Here is a 7,362-nt window from a genome sequence, read left to right as displayed (position 1 = left end):
ATTTCTTGATTTTTGCTGGGCAATTGATGAATTTTGTGGGTTTTGATTGATTCATTTATTGGAAAGTTGTAAGCTTTTGCTTGAATTAGAGGGTGTTTTAATTTTCACATCTCTTTGTGCCAAAAGTCGAGAGTGTTTAGGTGTTTGATTTTTTGGGTTGTCTTCAATTTTAGTTGTGATAGTTTGAATTTTGATTGCTTTCTTGCTGTCAATTTCTCATAGCTTTTGTGATTAATTTTTTGTGGAAGTAGACCTTACTGAAATCAGCTTACACGAATCGTATTAAATTTAATAAACCTTTTCCGATATTCTTAACGTATGGATTCTTACAGATCGAAGTGCTGAATATGCTTGATCCTTGAGACATAGTGCCCAACGCGTATCTCCTTTTCCTTCGCAGTGTTATGTTTGTTTGTCGAAGCTGTTCATTGTTTGCATTTCACAGTTCAACTATGGCTCAAAACCGATTTATCTACAACTCATTTCAAATCCTTTGGCCTATATCTTAACTATTTCCTGTTACATCTATACAGGTGACCATCCAGAAGATGTCAAAGCAAGGCTGAAAGTTTGGGCGCTGGCGATGGCATGTACTGTTAAACTGTGCAGTAGCCAGTAGCAAACTAAAATGACACAGGGTCAATGCTTGAATTATGCTCGACATGGATACTTGGTTAGTTAGTACTAAGTAGCTCAGTTCTTATTTGCCCGGTAGCATACTTCATAAAAAGTATATTTTCATAAATCATCCAACGGCTTTGCTTAGTTCTTTTAATTATGCTTGTTTTGGCTTAACTCCACCTTGTTTTGTTTAATTTACTCATCATTATCCCAAATTTACATATATTTGTGGGTTCATCTAGTATAATGTCACTGGTAACACATTTTCTCATTAATATTCCGTCTGATTTCAGGTGCCTCAATTTTTCCACAATTCGCTTCTGATTATGGCTTGTTTAATTTACTTACCATTGTGTCACTGTGTCCAATGCAGTATAATGTGTTACCAGTGACATTATACAGTTGACCATTCCGTCTGATTTCAGGTGCCTCAAATCAGTTTTTTTCTTTTCAAATACTACCTAAACTTTGACCTCATTTGCTTATAACTACTACATAATCCAGTAACTTTCTTTGGATTTTTCTAGTTTCATCTACTTTAATTTAATTTTTCTGTACCAGCATCAAAGAACAACTATAGTCACAGACATTGTGACATTAGATAGGCTCACAACATTTATTGAGAAGAAACATAGTGAGTTTAAATTTAGTTATCTCAGCATATAATTTTTTTTGTGTGGGTTATCTCAGCATATGATCTGCCTGGTTATTCAACTTAAAGCTATAGATAGTTTTCTTAACTAGAAAACTCTTATAGGAAACTCTTTTGGCCTCTGTAATTGCAGGAGGAAAGCATGACAGGTGTAAGCGAGGGTATAAGAATGTAATCGGTGAAGCTATTCACCCGATATGATTCATTTTCACTTTGCAGAGATACAAGTTTACTTGAGTAAAATAATTGTATTCTGGCCGGTGTCATATTTTTGCATCAGTTTCTCTCTGAACCGCTTCTATTAGGGTCACCTCAAACTGAAGTCACAACTCTTCATAAGTACCTTTGTTGTTTGAGACCTTTTGAGTGGCATACTTGGTTAGTTAGTACTAAGTAGCTCAGTTCTTATACGCTTTGCTTAGTCAAGTTTCTTTGGTTAGCTGTTCATTCTTTCCTTGGTTAGCTGTTCATTCTTTGCATTTCATTCTTTGCATTTCACAGTTCAAATATGGCTAGCTGTTCATTCTTTTTATTTCACAGTTCAATTATGGCTCAATACTGATTTATCTACAACTCGTTTCAAATCCTTTGGCCTAGATCTTAACCATTTTCTGTTACATCTATGCAGGTGACCATCCAGAAGATGTCAAAGCAAGGCTGAAAGTTTGGGCGCAGGCGATGGCATGTACTATTAAACTGTGCAGTAGCCAGTAGCAAACTAAAATGACACAGGGCCAATGCTTGGCATGGATACTTGGTTAGTTAGTACTAAGTAGCTCAGTTCTTATTTGCCCGGTGGCATACTTCATAAAGAGTATATTTTCATGTCACTGGTAACACATTTTCTCATTAATATTCCGTCTGATTTCAGGTGCCTCAAATTTTCCACGATTCGCTTCTGATTATGGCTTGTTTAATTTACTTACCATTGTGTCACTGTGTCCAATGCAGTTGTGCCACAGCTGGTCGCAGGTTAGTATATTTGATCTCTTGTACTTTGCACTTTCTGAATCCTCCTTGAGGTTTTGTTCCAAACATTCCCGTGTCGAAAGAGTGAGAGATATTTTTTTTCCTTGTCACTTATGTATAGGCTTGTTTCAACATCTAACCAACTAATTTTGCAGTTTTTATTGCACACCAGCGACACTGACAATATCTTGTTCGAGCATGCAATGCAATGCTCTCATAGTTTTCAGATTTAACTTAGTTCAATGTTGGGTTTTAATTTCACAGGGATCAATGGATTGTAAGAGGTGACTAGGGTAAAGTAAATGTCAAGGAGTACGAGTTGCTAAGGAGGAATTTCATCAGTGGCTGCTTTGGCAAGGATAATCTTATGGCTAAGTACGAATCTGAAACTGGAGTCGTTGATGAACATTATTTTTGTTGATAGGTTGGTTGGTTGGTTAAAGATCGTTTGGTAATTGACTTGGAATAATCGGTTAATTGTATAAAGATATTTGTTGTTAATTATCGAAAAATTATGCATTTGTGATCATATGTAGGATTAATGTATTGGGCAAGCAACAATACCGTAATTTATTTTTTTTATAAAAAAAAAAATTATAGACATCAGTTTTTTTGGATATCTGATGTCTATGGTCTTGAATAGACATCAGATTTTTATAAACATCTGATGTCTATATCTTATATAGACATCGGATTTCCTATAAATCTGATGTCTATTTTTGAATAGACATCAGATTTAAGACTGATGTATAAGCAAAAAGAATATACATGTGTCAACTGTGCATCAGTGGTAAGTCTGATGCCTATTGATGAAAATGTCTGATGTCTATGATGATTTTTGTAGTAGTGAGGTTTGCAAGTTAGTGAAGTCCTTATACGGACTTAAACAAGCACCAAAGCAATGGCATCATAAATTTGATGAAGTTGTCTTATCTAATGGTTATAAACTTAATCAATCGGACAAATGTGTATATAGCAAATTTGATAACTCCGGTAATGGTGTCATCATTTGTTTATATGTTGATGATATGTTAATTTTTGGTACGGATCAAAAGCAAGTTGATCTTACTAAGGCATTTTTATCATCAAGTTTTGCTATGAAGGACATGGGCATAGCGGATGTGATTCTCGGAATTAAGATTAAAAGAACTAATCTTGGCATATCCTTGTCACAATCTCATTACATTGAGAAAGTACTTAAAAAGTTTAATTGTGAGAATAGCAGTGCTACTTATTCACCAATGGAGGCAAACATAAAATTAATGCCTAATACGGGATTACCATTGTCGCAATTGAAGTATTCTCAAGTCATAGGATGTTTAATGTATGCTATGACAAGTACTCGACCGGATATTGCATATGCAGTTGGAAGGTTAAGTAGATACACAAGTAATCCAAGTAGTCATCATTGGAGCGCGGTAATGCGTGTTTTAAAGTATCTTAAGAGTACAAAAGAATTTGCATTAACCTATAGTGGGAATCCTTCGGTGTTAGAAGGCTACTCGGATGCAAGTTGGATTACCAATATTGAAGATCATTCTTCAACTAGTGGTTGGGTCTTTTTGCTTGGGGGAGGTGCCATTTCTTGGGCTTCCAAGAAGCAAACATGTATCACGACATCCACTATGGAGTCGAATTTGTAGCCTTGGCACAAGAAAAAAGAGCGGAATGGCTTAAGAATTTGGTATATGAAATACCTCTATGGCCCAAACCGATATCTCCAATATCAATCCATTGTGATAGTGCAGCAACTTTGGCTAAAGCTTATAGTCAAATATATAATGGGAAATCGAGGCATCTCGGAGTAAGACATAGCGTTGTACGAGAATTAATTTCCAATGGAGTTATTTCGGTAGACTTTGTAAGATCTCAACAAAATCTTGCGGATCATTTAACTAAAAGTTTGGCAAAACATTTAGTTGAAAGATCGGTTCTAGGGATGGGTTTGAAGTCCATTAAACCTTAAGTATTGGGATACCCAATTCCCCTCTAATACAATGTTAGAGGTAGAATTCAATGTGGAAGGCCTTTTATTTAAGATTGAAGTACATCGAAGTTTTGTCCCGAAAGGTATGTACTTGGACCTGCTGTGGGTTAAGGATGAAGTGTTATCTTCTTAATGAATTCTTTGGAAAAATGTACTTGCAGGTGCATGATAAAAGAATTCACCTATGTGAGACGTGAAGTATAGCCGACTTCGGAAGCTTTTGGACTCAAGCTTTTATACGCTCATGAGAGGATTAGGATACTAGGCTTGTAATAAGTATCAGTATATAACTTTATTGTTTAAATGGAATTTGTGTGTATTTTGCCTTCATGTATTCAAAATGTTCAAGGGTTCAATCCTTAGAGACACCCTTTTTACTAGAGTATATGGAACGTGCATTTTACTATGTGAAAATTCAATCTTCGTGACATTTTCATTTATGCGCAAATTTGATGATTGGTAGGTATTAAAACGAATCAAGGATTACACTTAAATGGGGGAGGAATGTTGGTGATTTAAGTGTCATCGTGCCGTTTAAGTATAATTGGATATCGTGGTAGAATCATACGGAAACTCGTAACGTTACAATATGAATCGGGAGTGTGGAGTACACGTTCATATATAAACAATTATTGAGTTAACGGGATGTACGGAAGAAGCGGAAAAAGAAATAAATGGTTATAGAATTGGTCAATGCACCAATTAATGAACAAATGGTTGAATTCAATGAATGTTTATTAAATTCAATGAATGTTTATTAAATTCAATGAATGTTTATTAAATTCAATGAATGTTTATTTAATTCAATGAATGTTTATTTAATTTAATGAATCTTTCAAAATGTCAAACAAAGTGGCAATTCGAAATATGAGCATTTATTTAATTCATTGAATGTTTTCCGCACCAAAAGTTGTCGGTCTTGAATAGGTACGTGCCTTTTCATAGATACTCCGTATCATGTATATTGCCCCTTATAAATATAAGGAGTTTGTGAAAGGAAAAGATATACAACAAAAATTTCAGATTTCTACTCTCTACAAATCAAACAAAAACATTAAAGTTCTTCTTTGTTTTTAGCCTAAAAATCAAAGGGACTTTGTAGTTTTATCCTACGATTGATTTCGCGGTCTCCCTAAGGCAAGTAAGGGGCGAAATACTTTCTAAGGAGAGCAAAGACTTGCGACTCTACAATTATCCAAGCACTAATTTCTTTCATACACAAAATTATTATTTCATACATTATTATTATCCGACCGTCTCAATCTAACATTCTTAGAAAGTATTTGTGAAAATAGTGTGTGTATGCCATGGATGATATGAAGGGAAAAAACAAGTTTGAATTACTAGAGAAATTTGAAGGAATTGATTTTCGTAGATGGCAGAAAAAGATGCACTTCAAACTTTCCCATCTAAAGGTAGCATATGTAATTACTACTCCGTGTCCTCCGGAACCTAAGATGATCAAAGCTATCGATGCACTCCGTAGGAAGGCAAAATGGGAAAATGACGATTATATATGTCGAGGACATATATTGAATGGGATGTCAAACGCTCTTTTTGATATGTATCAACATGTTGAATCTTCTACTCTACTTTGGGATCAATTGGAAAAAAGGTATATGGATGAAGATGCCACAAGTAGCAAGTTTTTGGTAAGTCGTTTTATGAATTATAAGATGACTGATTCCCGTTCCGTGTCGGAACAATTTAATGAATTAATTCATATAATTAATCGATTTTCTCAATATGATATGCCTATGAATGAGAATATGTCAGTGTCTAGTATTATTGAGAAATTGCCACCGACATGGAAAAATTTTAAACATGAATTGAAACACAAAAAGGAAGTCATGACTTTGGGTGAACTTGGACGAAGTCTCCAAGTCGAGGAAGGCCTTAGGGCTGAAGAAAATGAAAAATCTGCCGGAAAGGTAGATGCTAAGGGTTCCTCCATTAATATGGTGGAACAAGGGGAAAGTTCTAAATGGAAGGACAGGGACAAAGGCAAAGGCAAGAAACGACCTTATAATGATACTAATAATGAACCGAACAAGAAACCAAAAAGTGCTTGTTGGATATGCGGTAAAACCGGACACTTTAAGGCGGATTGCCGAGTAAGGAAGAAGAAAATGAAAACTTCGGGGAAAAGCACCGGACAAGGGTCTAAGGACCATGGTGCTTCTACTAGCCAAGGTAATATTTTAACTTGTATTAAAAATAATTCTAGTAAGAATTATGTTACATCTATTGATGAGGCAAATTATGTCAAGGATGATGAAATAATTTGGTGGATTGATTCGGGTGCAACAAGACATGTTTGCAAAAATCGTTCTTGGTTCAAAAATTTTGTACCGGTAGAAGACGGTTCCATTCTTCACATGGGCAACGAATCAACCGCAAAAATACAAGGCTGTGGAAATATTACTTTAGTATTTAGTTCCGGAAAATCCGTAGTATTAAAAGATGTATTATATGTACCCGATATAAGGAAAAACTTAGTATCGGGAGGATTATTAAATAAATCCGGTTATAAACAAGTCATAGAATCGGATAAGTATGTATTATCAAAATCCGGAATATTTATAGGTTTCGGTTATTATTGTAATGGTATGTTTATGTTAAATATAAATAAAATAGATGATTGTGTGTATATGGTTTCTACATCTACATCTCCGTCTAATTTGTGGCATGCAAGGCTTGGACATGTTCATTATAAGCGACTTCTTCTTATGTCTAAACATGACTTAATTCCACCATTTGATTTACAAACTCGTAAATGTGATACATGTATGCTTACTAAAATTACTAGACAACCTTTTAAAAACATCATAAGTACATCACAAATGCTAGATTTAATACATAGTGATTTATGTGACTTGCATTCTACTCCATCTTTAGGAAATAAAAGGTATTTGGGAACTTTTATCGATGATTATTCCCGGTTTTGTTATGTCTATTTAATGCATACTAAAGATGAGGCTCTTGATAAATTTATCACTTATAAAAATGAAGTAGAATTGCAAAAATCTAGCAAGATTAAAAGACTTCGAACCGATCGAGGTGGTGAGTACTTGGATCCTAAGTACTTTGCAAATTGTGGAATTATACATGAAATTACTCCTCCATACACACC

At 34.8% G+C, this 7,362-nt stretch overlaps 1 long non-coding RNA gene across 1 annotated transcript; it reads left to right on the top strand.

Moving 5' to 3' along the window:
- Positions 1-5,725: 5,725 nt before the first annotated feature.
- Positions 5,726-6,890, top strand: LOC141658558 (uncharacterized). The gene is made up of 2 exons (XR_012549297.1): positions 5,726-6,422; positions 6,500-6,890. It is a non-coding gene; the product is annotated as an uncharacterized LOC141658558 (long non-coding RNA).
- Positions 6,891-7,362: the final 472 nt, after the last annotated feature.

The sequence above is a fragment of the Silene latifolia genome, chromosome 6 (genome assembly GCF_048544455.1).
Source record: "Silene latifolia isolate original U9 population chromosome 6, ASM4854445v1, whole genome shotgun sequence".
NCBI classification, from domain to species: domain Eukaryota; kingdom Viridiplantae; phylum Streptophyta; class Magnoliopsida; order Caryophyllales; family Caryophyllaceae; genus Silene; species Silene latifolia.
Note: the sequence above shows the minus strand (reverse complement) of the source record. Positions and strands in the feature narration are given on the sequence as shown.